The following is a 24,128-nucleotide window of genomic DNA, read 5'->3' as shown; positions in this document are numbered from 1 at the left end:
GCATGGTGAATGATCTTTTATTATAATTAGTTAAAACTATTTTCAAATTTCATATGTTTATTGGTTATAGCAAGGCGCACGTGTTCGATTTTGCATGAGTATTAGTTATTAATTTAAAGTCATTGCATGAATAGTGATATTTGGGAAATAGGCAATATCTAAAAAGCAAGCTTCAACATTCACACATACATGGTCGATATCAAAGCGCACATGTCCTATATCTCATGATAAACGCTTCAAATTTCAATGGTATGCGTACTTGTGATAACGAAGGATATAGAAAGGCATTCAGTTTACATATCTAGTAGTCAACTGCCATGAAAAACTCTCAACCGATTCGTCAAGATGTTTACCTATTTGTTTATCTATCTATCTATCTATCTATCTATCTATCTATCTATCTATCTATCTATCTATCTATCTGTCTGTCTGTCTGTCTGTCTGTCTGTCTGTCTGTCTGTCTGTACTGTCTGTACTGTCTGTACTGTCTGTCTGTCTGTCTTTCTGCCTCACTGTCTGTCCGTCCGTCCGTCCGTCTGTCTGTCTGTTTGTTTGTTTGTCTGTCTGCCTGTATATCTATCTATCTGTCTGTTTGTCTGTCTGCCTGTCTGTCTGTCTGTCTGTCTGTCTGTCTGTCTGTCTGTCTGTCTGTCTGTCTGTCTGTCTGTCTGTCTGTTCGTCCGTCCATCCATCCACTTATTTATGTATTTATTTATTTGGTTATTTATTTACTTATTCATTTATTTATGTTAAACAACATTCATGTGGATGTACAAACCCGTACATACTTTCTTGTTTGATAGATCATAAAGCAGGCTTGGTTTGCTGTTTTAATACCCCGGCAATGACTCTAAGGGAAACCCTGATAATTATTTCATGGTTCAGCTATTCATTTGACGCGATGACAAACGAGATATAATAAAAGCTGAGATACGAAATTACCTCTAAATGCACGTTTTGTATTCTAAATTATTGTTCGTATTAAAATATCAAATTACTCATTTTCATTTTATAAATCGATTTTCATGTACTCTTTTACGTTTATTAGATGCGTCAACCCCCATGTGGCTGACATAAAGAGTAATTTTATATCCTTTTCTTTTTCTAATCTAGACGTATTGGTATATAAAGCTGGGAATTAATACTGATTTAGTGGTGTACTGATAGTGTATATAATCGATGGATCTTGCACAGTCCAACCCAATCAATGCATTTGGTGCCTCTTCTTATCTCCTACTGTCTATTTCTTCTGTCAATGTCTCGTCGTCTATCCAAGTCTTTAAGTCTCGATGGCAGTGTCTCTGTTTCTGTTGGTCTATATATATTTCTATTTCAGTTTGTTTTCATATCTCTGTCTGTCTGTCTGTCTGTCTGTCTGTCTGTCTGTCTGTCTGTATGTCTGTCCGTCCGTCTGTATGTCTGTCCGTCCGTCTGTATGTATGTATGCCTGCCCATCTATATGGTATATATATATATATATATATATATATATATATATATATATATATATATATATATATATATATATATATATATTGTATCTGATATGTCGAACTGAACGTTCAACCGTCTGGCTCGCATCAATGGTACTAATATTGAATGAGTAAAATTGCATGTCTGGATCGATATGTTACGTTATTTGAAAGGTAATTTCATCTGTTTATATATTTCCATCTGGATGTACGTGAGCACTTTATTGCTTTCTGAACGGAAAGGGGCTGCATAGAGTTAAATGAATGTGAACAAACATTACGTTTCAAGTAATAGACTGCGGAAAACAACACGATGTACTCAGTTTACTAGAAACGTATTGTTACTATACGGAGCTGGATTTGTGGTTAAATTAGATAGTTCACATTTCAGCTACATGCTGAAAGAGATAGAATCACATTTCTCATTACGTTTATTCTGAGGTCTAGCTATAAGAATTTAGTGTTTTATCGTACATTGAACTATTGATCTCGCCTCTAATGTGGTTTACGTATAGTTTTATTTAACTCAAGTCAAATAACTTATAAACGCAGCTCTTGTCATTTTAAAAGCAAATCAAGGCATATAATATACGGAGAGGGACAGTAAAGTTGTACTCAAGCTCCAACTGGAGTATTGTTTCGAAAATGTTTTGTTAGGTACAAATAACTTACTTATAATATCCTACACCTTGAACAGGATTACATCCCCTAAGGGTAAACGTATTGTGTAGCTCTATACACGATAAAACAAATCAAAACTGAATTTTAGGTCCGCACCCAAAAATCAGAGCCTGTTCAACCTGTTTCTGTACTACTTATGGATGATATCTACCACTGATTAACTTTTGCAATGTCTAGTTATTGGTATTTTAATAATACTCCAGTTACAATAAGTACAGTTTTAAGATGGTGACAGAACCAAACCGAGCTTTCATTCAACATTTAAACTTGCCACTACACTACCTACAGATAATATTGATAACGTCATTTTGTACTTAACATATACAGTGTTTTTTATAAGTAATTGACATTCTCAGTTCCAGCTTGGGTAGATTTAAAAAATGGACGGACATTGTACATTTATAAGGGTGTATTCAGGTATGATTCGGCAATGACGTCTACTAGAAAGGTTACAAAGAGTTTATTCTTAAATGCATTGTAACCCCAAGGTCGTATCCATTAGCAACGAAACAGGTGGTGTTAGTTTTGAATAACAAAATTCTTCTTTCAATCCAAAAGTTCCTTCCTCCTAAAATGCGAGTTCCGGATACCAACAAAAACACTTCCTTGGTAGTTACATGGAAAAGCAATATCTTCTTGTATAAATATGTATCAGCCAATTTGTAAATACCCCGTCCATTAATGTTTCTGTGTCTTTGTTCTCCCCAAATCTTCCATTTAAATTGCATGTGTTTCTTAATTATACGAACTATTCTGCAAACACTTCCAATAGCAGGATACAATTATTGCTTGCATATGTGTTTCCCATTAAAATATTAGTATCTGTAATACATGATTTCCTATTACGTGACTTCCTTATTTTGACCGAAATAAATATGAATGGAAAAAACGGATTATTGATTGGATACGAAAATTGTTCAAAGGTAAACACAGTTGTCTTTGCCTCTATCTGTCACTTTTTTCCACTACACGCCTCTCTCTCAGGTTCTCTCTCCGCCTCTATCCCTTCTCTATCTATCTATGTTTATCTCTATCGTCGATATGTCAGTCTCTGTTAGCTCCCATCTCACAAAAAGTTCTCTCAGTGCTGTCTCCGTCTTTATCTCTGTCTGTCTGTCTGTCTGTCTGTCTGTCTGTCTGTCTGTCTGTCTGTCTGTCTGTCTGTCTGTCTATCTGTCTGTCTGTCTGTCTGTCTGTCTGTGTCTGTCTCTCTCACTCTCTCTCTCTCTCTCTCTCTCTCTCTCTCTCTCTCTTTCTCTCCCTCTTTCGAGTTATGATAGATGTTATAAGATACTGCAGCTGTAGTTACGATCTTTTTAATAAAAGATCTCCGACCCCCGTCAAGATTTTTACCAACTAACACAATACATACATTGTGTTAGTCATTAGATTTGTGTCGTTTCTTTGGTAGCAAGATGGCGATTGTTCTGCCATAAGTGCTAAGTTTTTAAATGTCCTTGTCTCTCTGCATATCGTTATCCTCTCATACACTACCACAAATGAAAGCTGTAATTGTGTATAGTCTTCAGTCAATAATTCATTTGTATGTATGACCTCCGAGATTTTAAAAATTTCCCACTAGCTTTGTATCTATTCATTCACTTTTCCAGTGACTGTTTTATCAAGCGTCTCCGCTACTTTACATTATCTACCATGCGTGCGCACATATGTTTAATTATTAAGAACGTCGATGAAGATCGATTCAGCCCTAGAAAGTACTTTTTCACGATTTCATTAAACTTTCAAATTGTTCAATACATAAAGGGTCACTTTAGATCACGCGCATGTCGATCACGTGACTAACATACTAACACGGGGCGTAAACCTCAATCAAAATTTAAGAATAAGAATAAATTAAGGAATAATAACGCTATAAATTTAATTAGATCTTTTTGGAATGAAGTGTCAAGTTTCATTACGGTTTTTATCAGTAAACACAGAATTCTATGTATAACGTTTTATAAAGGAGTATTAGGGTTATAGTTTTTTTTCCCTTTTGACGGCTCACAGGGCAAATCAGTTGCCGAGAGTTTTTAAAAGTGTCAAAACGTCAATAGTTCAAAGGACAAAACAGAATATTAGAAAAAGGGATTTCTCTAGTGAGAGCAAATGCATGAGTCACTCCTACGTACTGATATCGTCTACATGTGTTTATCTATATATAAGACAGAATACATTTTGACATTATTCTTAAAAGACGTAACACGTTGCTAGGATTGACGATTGGAACAAATGCGCCATGACAAATGTATCCCCTGGAAATAGAAGTTTATTCGTTCTGTTATCGTGTGTCATTGACGTGTATAGTGTACACAAACTAGCTAAACATTATAGTAGACTGTGCACACTTTGCACTGGAGAGAATAGAATAGAATAGAATAGAATAGAATAGAATAGAATAGAATAGAATAGAATAGAATAGAATAGAATAGAATAGAATAGAATAGAATAGAATAATAGAAGAGCAGCGTAGAGAAGCTTAGAGAAGCTTAGAGAAGCTTAGAGAAGAGAAGAGAAGAGAAGCTTAGAGAAGAGAAGAGAAGAGAAGAGAAGAGAAGAGAAGAGAAGAGAAGAGAAGAGAAGAGAAGAGAAGAGAAGAGAAGAGAAGAGAAGAGAAGAGAAGAGAAGAGAAGCTTAGAGAAGCTTAGAGAAGAGAAGAGAAGAGAAGAGAAGAGAAGAGAAGAGAAGAGAAGAGAAGAGAAGAGAAGAGAAGAGGAGAGGAGAGGAGAGGAGAGGAGAGGAGAGGAGGGAAGGGAAGGGAAGGGAAGGGAAGGGAAGGGAAGCGAAGCGAAGAGAAGAGAAGAGAAGTTCATTAGGATAAAATTATGAAATTATGAAGCCTACTGCATTAACTTGAAATAAAATATCGATGTGTTGCAGTATTATAAATTACAAATTACTAAAGAGATTTCATCCAAACATATCATCAAATAACTCAGAGAGCACCATTTGCTGAAAAAACGTACTATCTAGCGATTTTATTAAGCCGGGGTACTTTTCTTTCCATTAACAGTAGTATACTTATCTGACGCCCACATATAAATACGTTCTGACTCGTGACAGCGATGGACTTTATTATAACGAGTTCCTTAACTGCTGTGATTCAACAAATCTCCTGGAGGCATTTTGAAGTCGTCTTGATTCGGACTGCTCCTAACCGCAAATGAGTCCTTAACCTTTCTATTAACACCTTTGGGGGATAGACACACTTACTTATTAAGAGATTGTCATCTTCGAACATGTGAAATTGATGGTACATTTCATTTTAACCTGTGTTAACCCTTAAATATATTTGTCTGAACATGTCACTCATACAGTTTGCACATGAAGTTATGTGCAGTAAGTTATTTGCATGTAAGGCCAAATAAAAAAAATATGTTTCCGATAACTCGAATGAACGAATTGGTTAATTAATTAAACAGACCGAACCTGGTTTAAGCATCGACGCTAAAAATTGTTTACATGCAAAAAGGTAAAATGGTGACAATTTACTTCTATTTCCGAGTACAGCTTCTTGCCTTTGCCTCATCCGTGGTCACTTTTTAAAGTCGTGTTCCTGAGAGAAACTCTGTCTTTGTAGGCCTAGGATAAACGTCGAACTTCTCATGTCGATAATCTAACTGTATGGAAGTCGACACAAACCAGGAATGAAAAGCGACGCGGAATAGACGTCGAGTCTAATCTATCAAATTTAATACAAAAACGAACAGCTTAGAGGGTCTAGTTGTGTATGACATGCTTAGGGGGTAAAATCATATGGCGGATCAGACGAGATTATTGTTGGTACAAAAAATCAAGGACGGCAGAAATTTCATTGCCATGTGCTATTTCAGCATTTAAAATATAGATGAAATTATTTTCAACACGAGAGTGGTGCGCGAACTGAACGTTGCCGCCAGACGTTTGAAAATGAAATGGCTGCGCATGACAGGCGCATTGAATTGTGGTTATTTTGTATTAGATTCGACCATAGACCATACATCGGGTCTATGATTCGACACGGCAAAAGTTCGACGCTTACTGCGCGTCGCACTTGTGTCGTTATTTGACAGGTTGTGTCGAATTTAATTGCCTGTCGAATTTAATATTAGTTGCTGCAACGTATTGCAATACGCGTCGAATTTGTCGTGTACCTAATGTAAATAATAAGATTCGGCACATGACAAGTTTGACGTTTATCCCGGGCCATAGACTATAGCAGTACAGTCTGTATATTGTGTTCATCTACAAATGTCTTCATGTAATTCTTTTACACCTCATAAAACTCCTTCGGAAGTATTGTGACCGACCTGACAAGTATCTTATCTTGGGGTCGAAGTGGTTTTTAAGTTTCAAAAGTAAAATAAAATGAAATTCCGATCTACCTACCCTATTTTCTGAAGTCATGTTATGGCTAACAGACACTTTTTTATTTTGCCTAATCATAACGCATTAAATATATATAAATACCGAATCATGTTCTCCATTAACCACCAACAGACATACACTCCAATGTTAGTTAATTACAGTTAAACTGAACAACAGTAAATTATCCTGGAAATGACGTATCTATTAAGTGCTAAGCCAGTGGTAATTATTCAACTTTATTCTAATGAACGTAATTACAGTGTAAATGATTTGCTGTTAGTGACATCATCATTATTTTATACTGTGTTAATATTACATAACGCGTAAGATCACCTAACCCTGGTAATATATTAACACTCCATTAATACAAATGTAAAGTCACTTCAGTGCTAATAAAACGACAAACGTATCATGTTTACATATTTTATTTCCTTATCCCAGAACTCGAATCAGAGAGAGAGAGAGAGAGAGAGAGAGAGAGAGAGAGAGAGAGAGAGAGAGAGAGAGAGAGAGAGAGAGAGAGAGAGAGAGAGAGAGAGAGAGAGAGAGAGAGAGAGAGAGAGAGAGAGAGAGAGAACTATGCTAATAAATATTACTCATATCCTACAAAATAACTTCAGGTCATTAGTTTCGGATTATTTGCATATAGTGTGGTTGTGTCTTCCCAGCTATTTCACGGCTAGGACCCAAGTCAATTGCAAGTTGAACGCTTTTTGCACTGCGGTTAGAAATAATATGCTAATGCAATTACCTTAAATATAAACTATGTTTACAGAACTAGGAAATATTTTTCTGCTTAAATTGCCTTGCATTTAACTTTCTTCCTCGTGGTTAAACAACAGCTTATTTTACATAACGATTTGATATCAAACCATTCATACATAAAAGGTAATTACTTTTCATAGGTAACAGATTTGATATCTAAGTTCAAGATATGTTTTCTTCTAATCCTCTTTACGCCAAGTCTTTTTTTCACATGAAGGTGAATGCACCTAGACACATAAATAATTTGCCAATTTGTAATACTTATGTAGACAAATGCATGTAGCTTATAATGTATGGACGATTTGGTACAAACATGTCGCAATGTCGAGTCACTTGTTTGTATAAGAGGATCCCTCTTAAAGGCCTATTCCGCACATAAATAAGGGGTCGGATTGCGATGACGCTCATTATGCTTGATGACTTTGACCGTGTAACACACTCACAGAGCTCATAGAGCACCTATGAAACTGCCGTGTCAGAGAGTATAACTGATTTTATTATCTCCTAATGTTGGGCTACGGTATATCTATGAATATTTATGCTATTATTGAAAATAACTGTGTTCCGAGGACTGCATTCGTGAAAATACACGTTGGATGTGTCGAGACACTGACCCAGGATGGAAAACTAGTCCTTTAACTCTTTCGCGTGTAAGTTCAAAATCCGCATTTTATAGTCTCATAGTTTTTACTGTGTCTGAGAACAATCAGTAAAATGAAATATTCTAAATTGTATGTGAAAGAAATTCATTCATCAAAAGGATTGATGACATAGTAGCTGCAGCATATCATTTTCAACAGCCTTAGGGTCTTTTTTGGATGCCAGTGTAAGTTCATTCTTCGGTCAGTGTGTATATATATAGTTAACAGTGTTATACAAAGTCCTGTAAAGGGAAACCGATAGCTAACTGCATCACGCACAATTTTGCTTAAAACTCCGTTTCTATTCTCGCTGATAATTTTTGCCCCCGGGAATTATTTCCTCATGTAAAGTATAATCTCTTATGACATCCTGGTTTCTGGTAGAGTCATCTTGTGTTGCTACCAAAATAATAATATAGTATTATATTTCTTTCTTTGCTTCCGTTTCTTTCTCAGTGCAAAACATGAAGGTTAGAAACGAACAATGTACACTGATATCACGGTTGGAATGAATTCGCATTTACATGTACTACTCAGCTTCTGGGAAATTTGTAGTGTCCATTTGCTTCGCAATTTCACTCCTAAAACTACTACCACTGTTGATCTGTTGGTACTGCACCCAATACTATCTCAGCTACCAGATACAGTAAATACAATTACGAATAAACGTTTTTATTTAAGATATTGCTAATACTATCCGATGTCATGCCAAAACTTTGGGATGGGATACATTACATTATTGTATTTCCCATGATGTCACAAGGAAGCCATAATAGGAGGGGGGGATTGTATTGGCAAACTTCTACAGTATTGTTTCATTGCAGCATTATATGTATGTGGTAGCATATAGGACTTTCATTTCGAAGCTTTCTTTGTAATTTCAAATATGAAATCCCAGTTTAAACAACAAAATTATACCCATAGCAGCTCAAACAGTGTGTGTATGGATATGTATGTATGTATGTATGTATGTATGTATGTATGTATGTATGAAGGTAGGTAGGTAGGTAGGTAGGTAGGTAGGTACTGTATGTATGTATGTATGTATGTATGTATGTATGTATGTATGTATGTATGGATGTATGGATGTATGTATGTATGTATGTATCCCAAACAATGAGAAAACACGAAATTGAGGTTACCTGCCTTGAGGTAAATAATAAAAAACATACGGCTCATGATTTTCAGTTTGATGAGGGAAACAGAAAGAATTACTACTAGGTATGTAACAGTTTAACTTTATATCTGATCATCTTTATCTCCATTAGTATGCTCATCACTACTACTACTACCGAAGTGAAACTAGTCGAGTTTAAAATATGCAAATGAACTCTCTTTCACGAGAGATTTATTCTAATATGTTCATTACACGCACGGCATCGGTTTGAATAACACAATTCTCAGTGTATGAGTCCCATTTAGCGTATAGTTCAAATCCCTCAAGACATCATTATCAAATTTCAACGTTCACGGTAATCATTCGATTATTTCGGATCGGTTGATTCTTAGAACCTCTGCTTGTGAAATACCAAATAACATGTACACCATGTAGGGGGAAAATGTGAAACCTTCCAGAAACAGAAACATTGACAGCGAGATATGAAACCAAACGTTTTGCTGATATCAATTGCTTTATTTTTGTATACTTTACTATACATAGTTGGGAGGACAGAATCAGAATACGACTGTTATGTAGTGACTGGTTGGTGTAAATAGACTTAACTCGATATGACAGTAGCTAGGGTCGGACTGTGTTGACGTACTGTCATTCCTTATTATCAACACAACCTTTTAACCCCCTTATATAGAGAGTCATAATTCATAAATTTAATCAAGCTAACTGATGTGCATGACATCTCGTTTTCTACTCATTTTTATGTTGTAGTTATTTCACTACTACAGAAGTATACATTCGTACGTACGTACGTACGTACGTGAGTACGTACGTACGTACGTACATACATACATACATACATACATACATACATACATACATACACTCACAGACAGACAGACAGACACACACACACACACACACACTCTCTCTCTCTCTCTCTCTCTCTCTCTCTCTCTCTCTCTCTCTCTCTCTCTCTCTCTCTCTCTCTCTCCCTCTTCCGTGTATTGATAAGAACATCAATTATTTCAACTGTCTCAAATCAACTTGAGTTTACATCATTTTATGAAAACCACATATGGTCATGCCTGTGCGCGAGATTATTAAGATGTACTGCACTGTGTAAAAAAAAAAGGAACACAACCACAATACAATTATCTTATCCAATACATACGAGAAGGCGCCCTCTTTTAAAGAGTAAAGCACATGATGCATTCACAAACGAGATTATCTGTTTTGTTTAAAAGGCATTTTAAAAAACAATATTGTTGATGGAAATACAACGTTAACATGAAAATCGCATTTTCATATATTATTAATTGTCAATCCTCGAGCTCGCACAAGTAGAGCATCCCTTTCAGTCACTTAGCAACGTTCATTTTGTAAGAAATCCGTCGCCATTAGCATGAAACCCATGTAACATCTAATGCTTAGAAGTGCTTATATCCTTTGTTCCAATTATTATATTTTCTTGATGTTTGCTTCAGTAATAATTATTAGAGGTTTTGAATTAGCCAATGGCCATAGTTGTCATAGTTACTAAGTATCTAATCACTGAACACATTTTAGAGTCATTTTATTGTAACATACATATTCATCGAAATATGGTGCCTGGGTTACAATGGAAGCCAGTTTACTCGAAGTTGAACGCCATCTGAAACATCGCAAATCTTGCTACCGCCTGTTTCATGTTCACTGGCTCTGTTTCAAACAGCCATGCAGAATCCGGTAAGAAAATGGCAAGTAATAGCAGCATTGCATGGAACAGAAACATGTTTAGTTAATGCAACATAAATCGACCTGCAATTCTGCCATTTCTCAAAGTAACTTGTCCGCGAAGATGGGCAAGACTTGTTTCATCGCAATCACTATTGATGTGATCAGTATTATCATCAGTATATGAATTTTCTGAGCTATCAGTATCACATTTGTCTCTATCACTGCCTAGAACATGCATTACAGAAGTGTCACTTTCAGTCTAAGGGTCACTACTATCTGTTTCACTCACGTCCATGATGTTAGTTTTAATTTCATTTGCATTCAATTTTCTTGATCTAATTCTGGTATTCCTACTATTTTGAGTGGATATTATGTCTAATGTTTCTCTTTTCAAGTTTCTCTGTTTTGGTAATTTATGCTCAATGACATCAAGATATTTATCTAACTCTTTCACGTTCAGTTTTTCAAGAGTTCCACCCAAGAATAACTTCTTCCTGTCATAGTCATTATATTTCTTGTTTTGTTTCTGTTGCTCTTCCCACTGTTTGGATCTGATGTTTTTTACTCTCCAGATTTTTCAGATGTTCAATGTTAGTTCTTGAGAACACATGCCGACAAAATATTTCTCTGCAAAACGACATATAGCAATTTCATCGTGTAATTGTTTACAGCTTTTTATGTTGGCACGGGGTTGGAAGTCATCTACAGTTCGGTTTGTGTTTGCGAAATCCCCTAATACTGGAAATAGGAGTAAAACTTATCTATCAGTTAAATTATTTCAGTTTTTGACTATTTCTTCCAACAATAAAAATGTTCACATGTATACATGCAAAAGCTGAGCAACACAAACCGGCATTGGAACTAAAGTTGTATTCAATACGTTTCTAAAAAGTAGAACAGTTGTGAAGTATTTAAAGTATACCCGCATTGCCCAATGGAAATATGTTGTTCTTGTCATTGTCCTTTTTTCAGTATAATGATTTACACTGTAAACGTTCATACACAGAAACTTTTTTAGCACAACTGAACAAAGGTTCAGAGGTTCAAAGGCTATATAGGCATGGCGCTGAAGCAGTTTGTTTGTGTGTATGTCTGTGTGTGTTTTGTAATTGTATACATACATACATACATACATACATACATACATACATACATACATTGTGCATGTAAAGAGTGTTTGAATATGTGAGTAAGGGGGGGGGGCATGGAAATAAAATCAAGAACTTGCAGGGGGGCAGCAATTTTTCCCAAGCTTTTATAGGGGGGGGGGGCATGAAAAAAATACACAAGGAAAAGGGAAATCCTCCAGGGTCCCATTGGAAGTAAAATCTGGACACTCCCTTATATACGCTTTCCTATTCATAATAGCAAAGTGGTGATCGGCAACAAACGACGAACATGCAGTATTAAATATTCTCCAGGCGAAATAATAGCAAAGCATTTGCGTAATCATTTGTATATCTGAATATGTAAATTTAGCAGCTATCGGTGTATTTATGGTAAAATACAAGGAATCGGCTTGATGTGATTATTTAACCATTCTAAGGATAACATGATCAAATTATCAGAAGATAAGAAGCGGAAACCACTGATAAAGGGATCTCAAGATAAGAGGAGAAAAACACCAAGAGAAAACAGTATGAATTAATCAAATACTCGTGGTCCTTTTCCTCCAACTTTCACTTGAGCGTAAATGCGTTAACCTTAGTATTAAAGAGCCGAGTAGATTTTATCAACTGGATGCATTTCTAATTCAACGTATATTTACTCAATTCAAGTCGGCCTTGTGGAATACAGATACAGTAGATACGTCTGCCAACCCAAACATTCGCAGACAATGAGACTTTCAAAGTTCTGTAGCTAGCTTTGAAGTGTTATCTCTGAAATGGTTAACCGGACGTGACAAAGATGAAGAAAATAGCTTATTGACTTCAGGGAATTCAGTATTATCTAATCGTACAAGAACATACTACATGTAGTACAGAATGTTACAGCAGTACTGATTAGAATGAAACCCCCTGAAGACAGACAAGTTAATAACTCTTTCTGTTAAGATCACGAACTGAAATTTCATCTAGAAATCGTGCACTGTTGGTCGCAAGTACAAGGTTGGGGTTGTGAACACACGCAGGGTTTATGTCAAATTGACTAAGGAACAATCTTATCACATTGCATATTGTTGCATACACTTAATATCTTGATCTTCAAAAGCAAGTGGCTGACATGTCAGCTTTTACAAAGATCGGCTTGCAAAGATATCAACTGAATGCCTCCCGTAAGAGCTTTTTGATAGTTGTCCGTACATGCATTGTGGGAATGCAGAGCTCTGAACTACCATATTGCCTGATCGTAAAATTCATTAATTATGCAAATGACTCATTTCAGTTAAATATAATGCATAAACAACAAACTACAAAGAGTACATACCTTTTGGTATCATCGACTTACAAATTATTAAATTTTAATATTGCTTTCTTAAGATATTACTTAATTATTTATCCAATGGCTTATTAGTTTTTATATATTTACCAAAATCCGACTCACTTTTGTGATCTCCATGAGGAGACAGACGACGGACAGGTAGATAGATAGATAGATAGAGACGGATGGATGGATGGATGGATGGATGGATGGATGGACGGACAAACGAACGGCCGCCCGGCTGGAGGGACAGACAGACAGACAGACAGACAGACAGACAGACAGACAAAGCTATATGATTACCAGAAACTAAAAATGATTGATAATATTAACAATACATACCGTCAAGAATTGATGTATAAGCTTTGCTTCCAAACACACACTGCACATCTATGTATCTGTCTGAAACACTTTTATATAGTTTTATCTCATTATATTTTTAATTAATCATGCAATTTTCCAGTACATTAATTGTATTTTAAGTGTCATCTCACCATGATCATTTGTAACTAGCGGGGATGTCAATACTTAATTGCCATGACCAAATGAGGAGTTAGTTGGCGTGAATTTACCGTTGCAATGTGTGTTGCATCAACGTAAAAAAAAAGACTTCCCCTGACTTCTAATTGACGACTACTCCCTTGACTAGTGCCCTACAATTACCCTTATATTACATAAGAAACAACCGGACGCCGATTTAATTATTATAATATTTAATTTTAATTTTTTTATCAAGTCTGCGTCCCGCCGCGGCACTGACTGCAGGTGGACGCAGCGCTCTCCGTCGGGATGATTTTTAGTGTTAATTAGACAGACATACGGCAAGTGGACGTTTAGCAGCGGCTGTTTCCGCTGCGTCTTCCTGTGGGCCGACACAGCGATGTACTGGGAGGTGTTAAATGTTTCTAATGAAGTGCTGAACTGTGTCAACAGTGTAGCAACTTCTTTTTACTGAAAGATTTTGGGTCTTTGCCATTAAAATAGGGTGTTTCCAACAACTCCTAGAACGCGCTAATTATCGTAAATATCTGGTGTATCCTTGGTACAAAAATTCACTCAGCCAGGGACGTGCTACATTTTAGCTAATTTATAAATTTAGAATGCTATTTAGAACGCGTTAATTATTATTAATATCCGATATATCATTGGTTTAAAAAAACCTAGACCGATGATATTCTAAACTTCTGCTAAGTTATATATTTAGAATGTTATTTAGAACGGCCGCGCTAATTATCGTAAATATCCGATACAACCTTAGTACAAACAAAATCACTCGGTCGAAGACGTTCCAAACTTCAGCTAATAAATTTAGAACAATAATGTATCACGCTAATTTACTGTTATTTAGCTGTGTTTATCATATTTAGCTAGTTTATCTCCATAAGAAATACATGGAGTTTACAAACGACCCAGATACTTGTAGATGTTTGCCTCACAGTATCTAGGCTAAGGATACGGGTGTTTCATGAAAACAGTAGATCGCGACATTTGGGCTGATCAGACAGTCGGGAACGTAGGCAACGCAGGTTGTAAATTATGTCGTCAGCTCCATTTGTCGGCGTTATTTCGTGCCTTTTCTACTACATATTAAAATGCCAATTGTGATAATTATGTACTTTTATCACTACTATACGTGCTTCGCACCTCCTAATGACTTCGCGCCCACAGGGCGGCGGCCGCCGCTTCAAACAGTATACAGAAAAGACTTGACCGCGGTATTGTTAATTCATGAATATTAGAACGGTCAGACGAAGGGTTTGCTTCGTCCGGCCGGCTACTTGATAAACGACTCTTCCCTGTGATGGTTCCTCCGACGCCACCTATATGTATGTATGTGTATATGTATGTATGTATGTATGTATGTATGTATGTATGTATGTATGTATGTATGTATGTACTACGATTCGTCACGTCACTGATAATAGACAGAAGAGGTTATTTCTGAACATATATGTGATATATAAGTGATATGGGGAAACGTATTAGGTTTACATGCAATAATTACATCCCTGTCTAACAGAAACCTCGGATGAACAAAGTTACATGTATCCTATGAAATTTAGAAAGAACTCTTCTTTCAAACAAATTAAGGTGTTGCTGTTGCCTATCGTATTATGTAACCACATTCTATAGTAATTTAAAACAAATTAAGGTAGCAGGGGAATGTCGGTGTTCTTAATCCAACGTCTAATTCCATGACCGAAGGATGTTGTAATTTACCCTTAATTGGTTTTATACAATGCATGTTAAACATCAACTGTGCAAATTAGTACCCCTAGTCACATATTAGGACGAAAGTAAGAATTAATGTTCTGTACATTTGCTATAGTATACATACATACATACATACATACATACATACATACATACATACATACACACATGCATACATACATGCATACACACATACATACATACATACGTACGTACGTACGTACATACATACATACATACATACATACATACATACATACATACATACACACATGCATACATACATACATACATACATACATACATACATACACACATACATACATACACACATACATACATACATACATACATACACACATACATACATACATACATACACACATGCATACATACATACATACATACATGCATACATACATACATACATACATACATACATACATACATACATACATACATACATACATACATACATACATACATACAAACATATACACACGAACATACACACGTACGTACGTACGTTGAACCAATGCTCTAGAACACTTAACATTAGCTTGCTGTATTTGTTAAATAACTTTAAAGGTAGCGAGTTTCATTTTTCTATTTTTGCTAACACAAACAGTGTTTAGTTACTCGCAAGGAGGACTGTTCTTCATCATGTTAAATTTCCAGGATTACTTTATCCTGTACTCTATAGTTTAGTACAACATTAAGATGCCATTTTATTCGCACTGAAAATATACTGCCAATCCGCACAACAAAGTGTTAACCCCATTAAACAACGAATAAAGTTAAGAAAAAGCAAAGGAAACCATTACTTTAAAGAATCTATCTCTAAAGTACATAAACTAATTATGTGGTTGTGAGTGCACACTTCAAAACCATTTGTTGAAGTGATAAATCTGGTACCCTAATATTTTAACGAACTGCATGGTTTAAATTTACAAGACTACATTTCCGACAACTTGTCTGTTAACTCTATTACAATTAATTGCGGGGCACAATTATACTGCAATGGGAAATGGCCGATATATGCATTTGCCGACAATGAGGACTTTTATCGGCCGTCAAAACTGATTTGTCGCAGTCTCTTACTAAAAGGTAAACTCAAGCGTGATGTGATCAAGAAAAGGCGTTTTTGCTACAGTGAAATGACTATTGAGTAATCGTGCAAGAATGTTCCGCTGTTATTAATGCATGTGAAAGCTATCTCAGCTGATGAAGTCAGGCGTCACACGTCTGGTCTTTTTGGTGATGATGTATTTCTTTGTCTAGATCACGACTTATCAAACTATCGCCGGCTATAGAAAGTGAGATATACAGACTTGATTCACATCCCGTGAAATCCCCCCAAAAAATTTATTTCATCAAAACCGTCTACATCGTTCCCAGTAAAAAAAATGGAAATGTACTTTCATCTTAATAGTCTATAATACATAAAAAATTCGATGACATAGTTCGGTAAACCATAAAATCGAATAACTGTTATATAATAAGCTTAAGGTATTCAAACTCTGCCTAACGTCGAATTTTAATACCATGATTACTTTTAATGCCGCGACAATGAAATTATGTAATCGATTCTTATTAAGAGTCATCTGGGTGGGAAAGATTATAAACTTAGTACTTGTCACTAGTACTATAACTCTACATACATCAACTACAAACACCCCTTAGTCTTAATTTAAATAGTTCATTGTACGCTGTGCATTCCGCTGCCAGTTCATTCCTATTTGGCATCTTTTAATTTTCCAGCCTTACCATCTATTTAAATTGCCTCTTCTGATGAGCATATTCCAACATCAGAAGTTCAACAGAAGCTACTTCTACACAGTCTTTTTTAGTGAGTATGGATTAACCCTTTATCTTTATTCGGATATCAATTGTACCTATCAAATTCTGTTATTTGGTGTGTATTTTCCTCTAATCTATACTTTTATGGTGTGTCTACTACGTTAATCTGAAAAAAGGTTACACCCCGAAACGTCATATAAATAAAGACTTGAACAAACGTATTGACTACGTTAGACCTTAAATTTCTGTACTGTGTCACTATAAATATAGAGAGCAAATAATGTTTGAAAGGTTGGCATTGTGTATTTTACTTCGCGTCTAAAATATGGGATCTTATAAAAATTAATCACAATATTACCATGCTGGATAACCCCGCGTGTTCTTGGTACACTCATGATGGTTGTTACGGGTTTGAGTTGTGTCTTTAGCACGGGGTAGTTAGATTACATATTGCACTGGTGTGCGAGCATACGAGTTATTTTCACTGCAGTGTAATGCCGAAAAACATTATTACATACCTATATGCAAATGATATGCAAACTAGGACGCGATCGTTCGCTCCACATGCATCACATAGTGCCATTTTTACGATAGAACCTTTCGTTCGTTGCTTTCCTCGCATCACTTCTTCATTCATTTACACTTAAACTATAGTATGCTCTATACAAACAAAACGTTCCTTATATCAAATTAAAAGATATTTACTAACTGCAGATGTTATTTCACCTGTAGGCATTCAGTCTCTAGTTAAGTTGTAGACTGGTTAACCAATTTTAGTAACATTTTAGCAAAACGTTATTTACGTTTTTAAACTTTGCATAGTACTTGCACAATACAGCACTTAGTGATTTTACTATTTCATTGTTCTCTTTTGTTAATATCAATAAAGTTCAGACGTCCTTTGTTTGTTCTTTCTAAAGCTTAAATGCCCTAATATCAACTAATAACTCGTTTATTTGCATATTCCGTTTGTAGAATATTACGACTCATTTCAGCGAACACAAAGATTGGGTTACAACCAATTAGAAAAACAAATGCACTGCCTTTATTTGAAATTCGTTATATTAGCATAGGAAATTAGTTATGGCCGATTCAAATGAATGAGTCATCTGGTCTATGTGATGACATATACATCAATTACACCCAAATGCAACAATCAGTCGTCAGGAATATAGGTTCATATTGTACTTACCAGATCATATTTTCATTCTCTATCTAACATTTGGCGTTAATTTAAAAAGCTAATAACTTGATACGTGATATCCCATTCACCTTTTACAGTTTTCATGGCATAATTATGAAAAGTAATTGCTTTTGACATATAACAGACTCGAATGAAACGTTTATGAAATTGAAAAAGTTCGCCCTCTTTGTCTTTCTTTGTTCCATTTTGGGGATACTGACAGGGGCAATAACATTTGCTAATACTGTAGATTGATTACAGCGGCAGGGTATTTGGCAAAGAAACACAATACCTGTGATTTGCTTTCGTTCTATTACTATGCTGCGATGCATCATTTGGTCCCTAGTGCAAGGTTGCACTGTTTATCATCTATCTATCTTTCAACATGTACTAAATAACTGCATTAGAATCGGAATTCAATTTTTGAAACATCTAAGTAGTACATATTCAAAAACAAAATGCCATACAATCAATCAAATCTAAATAAAGGTCAGATATTTGAAGAAACAAAGAATCTTAATTTTATCATCAAAGGATACACTTAAAGACAACTGCTAGAGTATCACCATATTATAGTAAAAGAACAGCTGTTATGATACTTAAATAATATCCTCAAGACGAAATAGTACTGAAGAATAAAATGACTGTGATAATTGTTTGGACAGGATGCCGAGGTAATGAGAAGTTTACTATTGTACAGTATGACTGGAATACTGATTTGAATTTGACTTGGCCATATAGTGACATTTTTCGAGGGACATCTTTTCCAGATTCATTTAGCGAGGAAAAACTTTAGGATTACAATATCACTACGTGCCATCTATAGAAAATGTTTGGAATATGACATTTTGGCTTGTGTATTGCACAAATAATATAGAAAACAAACATCACGACGTTTGTTATCTTTTTCGTACACACGTACACAAGGATTGTTTTCAGGCTATATACGTATATCATAATATGTAGATATATATGTTGTGATATTTATGTTACAAAAGAACACCAGTTAAAGTTGCTATTAACTCGATATAATAATTGTTGTAATTTAGATATATGATAAAATATATTACAGGATATCATATCATATCATATCATATATGTTATCACATGATAAAATTGTGTTATGTAATGTTATGTTATGTTCTGTCATGTCATGTTATGTTATGCTATGTTATGCTATGCTTTGCTATGTTATGTCAGTCAAAACTATATAGTAAAGAATAGGTCTGTTAATATGTTGCGTCCTATTTCAAGTTAATCCATTAATCCTACAGTCCAAGTCAGCATGGTATATTTTTATACATATTGGTAGGAATTGCCTCACTGATTGTGTAAACGGAAATTGAAAGACATATGATGTCTGTTAGTTCTAATGTGCCGACACTCTAATGATTACATGAAGACATTTCAAGCTCTGCTGTTACCCAATTAAGTTCATATCAAGACGTATTGTCAGGATATGAAACCGTAACATCAAAGAAATTCAAAATCATACCGATTATGGCAATCATAGGATGAATGAAAAATATTAATAATAACACTATTTTACTTTTACAAGAGTGCTATACATGATGGGAATATTACACTCGCAAATGTCATCAGGATTGAACCTTAAAAACTAAACAAGTGCGCTAAGATAGTTTGAAATCCCATTGTTCAATGATCCCATTATCAAAGAGATGACCAGTTAGATTTACAAAACTAACAAATATTTCCACACCCGGGTTTACATATTGAATCTTAACTGTTCACACATCCATCTTGTTCAGGACTTCCAGGTACATCTTTTTTATTTTATGACTAAATAAGGATCATTGTGTCAGATCTGGTTTAAAAACTGAAGGAAGAACGTGATTTGTTCGAAACATGTCTGTAAATCCAAAGTGGAAGAAGAGAACTTGTGTGTTTGTCATAGATCTTCCATGATGAGCATACATACTGTGATCTCATTTAAAGATATGATCATGATCCGATGTATTTCACGTGTTGTCTGTTAATAGATCATTAGATCAACGCCTATAGGTCAAGTATTGATGTAAAGGTTGAAATAAGCTAGACATGAAAAAAAGTATAGTGATCGACATTCAAATGTCTCAGAGTGAGTATTGTCTTCTGGCAGATAATGTACTTTGATACGTTTCTATAACCCTGTTCTCTGGATTAACAACCCTTCTCTGCTTACTATACTAATAGCCGCGGAAATCAGGTAGAGGAATGTTTAACAAGTGTAACATGATTTCCGATTAAACGGTCTCCAATACCTGTGGCTTTCTTCTGAAAAATTACTCCAGGTAATGGGATTGATTGAAAGAGTAACATAGTCTCCCCTAGCGTAATGATATAGCATTAGAACAGCTCGTCCCGCAGCTAGTAAGACGTGACTAGTGATTCAGAAATTGGATAGCCGAGTTTAGACACAACCGTGTTCATGTTTATAACAAGAAATCGTACATGCGTTTTGTTCAGATGAAAATTAATAAAGATTCCTCACTAATGACACAGAATATTGGGTTGAACAAAATTAGGCAAGAGTACAGCGTAAGAACAATTTTGCTTACACCAACTAGTTAATTACTAATCGACCAAATGTTTCCAAGCAATTTTCTTCGGAGGGCAGTTGTAAGGTTTAAAATGTTCTATTATACCAGCCATGTGTTGTTCGAAATTATAAAGAAGATGAGTATTATCCAACTGGATATACATTAATCTAGTCAATTTGCGATGTTATTAGTAATTTGCATGTATAAAATAGGCTCTCACCTGATCATTTGTATAGTTCATTACATGGGTACTTGCTGATATTACCTGAACATTTGCATATTATCTAATTACAAAACCTGTCCACCTGCATATCCGAGACAGCGTTTTCATTTTCAGTTTTAAAAAACGTACGAAGATTTTCCATACTGGAAGAAAATGATCTGTCAATTTTCGATCACGTGTAAAATGTTAGATATTTTATTTCAGTATTTGTAATCAAACTATATCTTCACTTTATACACATAAAGAAAGAAATATCGACACCACGCCCCTTTAAAACGTACATTTTGAAGACATAAATATTGATGGTGTCTCATATAGGAAAGAGCAGGTGCAGCAATTTTAAGACTGTTCGAGAATTTCTTTCTCGTGTCTCATTTCATATATGTCATATCCAAAAGTAGACAATCACGTATTGCCACTTACCAAGAAATGAAGTCATATGTAGGACTGTGGCCATGTAAATAGTATTATACTTAAATTACAGTTTGATGAGATATTTCATATAGGCCTTTAACATATTTAACTGTCTGTATAAGAACTCCTATATAGGGATATCACTATATTGCTGAAGCCTTTCCAAATACATATTATGTGTAGTTTGGTAATTCCTGATGCGTTAGTCTGTACAACCAGCAGTGTGTTACGGACTCGATATGGGTAACTACATATAGCTGTAGGCATACATTACTACAACATGAACATTCTACTTCAGAGATCACACGCACTGATTAACCATTAGCCTAGCGAGGACGTAAATTGAAATGTAGTTACTTGTCCTGTCCACTAGCGTTGTGTTATCTAGTGATATACCCCTACAATGTGTAGTAATGAGTCTACAATGGAAATTACTTTTTTTGGAACATAATTGGGTCTGCAGTATAGATGAAACATTTCGTAGTTAGTGTAATAGACTTGTTGTATGCTGTTTGTTGTAGGTTTCTCACATTCTTATCAATATTAACATAACCTGTATAAATCCACCGAATCTGCCAATGCTTCGATTTGTTTTGCTATGAAAATTACGACGAAGTGCGACAAAATCTTCAAGTTAGCTTGTCTCAAGCTGCTACAGCTACCTACTAGCAGCGAATTTACATTTGTTATCAAAGTGTAATCTGATGTAAATTATTTATAAGGCCAAGGTTGGCCAGTCTACTAGATTACAAACCCATACCGTAAACTAACAACTTCACCGAAAACTGTGAACTCAGTGCATGTTTGGTACTCTGTGTTATGTAACAAGCAATGTATGAATATGCAGTGAAAAATATATTTATTTGATTAGCAATATATTTTTATAGTGATTAATGAAATATTATTCTAAGCAGAAAATCGTCACAAGCTGTTTGTGGCAGCACCGCTTGTGACTGGCAAAATCGGAACGTTGAAGGAATAGTAGCAGAACTTTATCTGAAAACGGTTCACTACTTAGACACGGTTCTTAAATTAACTCTGCAACTACCTTGTGTTAGGCTATAATAGTAAAATAACTGCTACAATTATTTGCGTATCAGTTCAGTTTTGTATTCAGTGCCACTCGTTTCCAAAATTTCGAATTCCACTTTCGTGCGCAAATTGTTTAGCAAAATAAACGGTACACCTACATATGTAGTAACCTTGTACAAACAAAGCGATAACTGGATTAGACGACCTCTACCTTGCCTGCAGAATAAGTATACCACAAAATAATCGTTTGTTTCTACCGCCACTTAATTCTTAACTTTTATTTCCTTATGGCCGTATACAAGTATATTATGAACATATATATTAAAAGAAAAACGTTCTGGTGTGACTTATTTGAGAATTCAAAGTCTATAAGTAATCGGCTTAAGCATTTGCTTCAATTGTTTACATGTCTAACTGTATACAAGTATACAGTATCTACATAACTGTCGATGTTCATCGAAATTGTGCCAAATATGTTTCACACAAATAACTTTCCGTTAGTTAGATAATAAATCTAAATGCAATAGTACAACATTTCTGCGTTTCCCTTTTCAACACATTTTGGGGGTTTTAAAGTAAAATTAACTTGAAAAGCAAAAAACTGCTCTCGCTGAGTAAATATTCATACAGAATTGGTGTGCGTATTGTTAAAACTTTCTTTTCAAATATGCTAATATTCCTGCTGACGAAACGTAATTGAAATTGTTCAGGAAAAGAATATAGACTAGTGTGTATCCTTCAAGAAGTCCAAAGAAAGGTACACGTTTTTAAACATATACCTAGCAAATGTATTGTTACTTTTTTCCGAGCGTAATCATATAATGAATTTTGATTTTGGAAGTAATCAAACCGATGGTTTCATTCGGAGCATATTTTACTTTGTAAATGTAAGCTCAATATGCGTGGTAATTTCTGATATCATAGACATATAACACATAATCATGGAGTGAAATGGATACCGGAGCTCGAGAGAAAACAAATGTATTCAACACTTGCAAAGACAAGGAAGTGTTTCACTTACCCTGTAGGTGCCAGCAACGAGAACAATCTTTACACCGCAATATCTCCTTATTCAATCGCTATGTTTGTGACATCGTCAACTGTTATATAGCAAAACCTGATATGCTAATGTGACATGTGATCTGGAAAGTGATCAAGAACGGGATTATAACAAAATCTCGAGAGAGTTAGACAATTCTCATGTTGTTCGCTCGGATCTCGGATGTGTGCAACGACAGAGAATATATTATATATTCATAGGTTCTTTGTCGCAGTCATGGTGTCTTTATGTACAGGGTGACCGATGGGACATCAGGGCAGGGGAAAGGCGTGGGGTATGTTTACAAATTGAAAATTACAAATGGCTTATATTTCATTCTTCTGACTGGGAATCTCGAAAAGGCACAAACCCTGCGTAAAATGGGCGTGGTTCACTTTAAAACTGACAGACGTTCGTCTAGAAGATAACTCATATGCCTTAATTTGTCTCTTACACGCTTTTTAATTTGAGATAATGTTATATTCTCTTAATTTATAATGATCCTTTAATATCTACCCACAAA

General features: G+C 35.3%; 1 protein-coding gene across 5 annotated transcripts in view; it reads right to left on the bottom strand.

The window, feature by feature from the left end:
* LOC144448357 (uncharacterized) overlaps positions 1-23,645 on the bottom strand; it is a 60,035-nt gene extending 36,390 nt beyond the window's left edge. For all 5 annotated transcript variants that reach the window (XM_078138578.1, XM_078138577.1, XM_078138575.1 and 2 more), the window contains exon 1: positions 23,588-23,645. The gene's annotated coding sequence lies outside the window, so the exon portion shown is untranslated. The remainder of the gene's footprint in view (positions 1-23,587) is intronic.
* Between the last annotated feature and the right edge of the window lie 483 nt (positions 23,646-24,128).

This window comes from Glandiceps talaboti, chromosome 17 (genome assembly GCF_964340395.1).
Source record: "Glandiceps talaboti chromosome 17, keGlaTala1.1, whole genome shotgun sequence".
NCBI classification, from domain to species: Eukaryota; Metazoa; Hemichordata; class Enteropneusta; family Spengelidae; genus Glandiceps; species Glandiceps talaboti.
The sequence above is the reverse complement of the archived record's forward strand: the minus strand, read 5'-3'. Positions and strand labels throughout refer to the sequence as shown.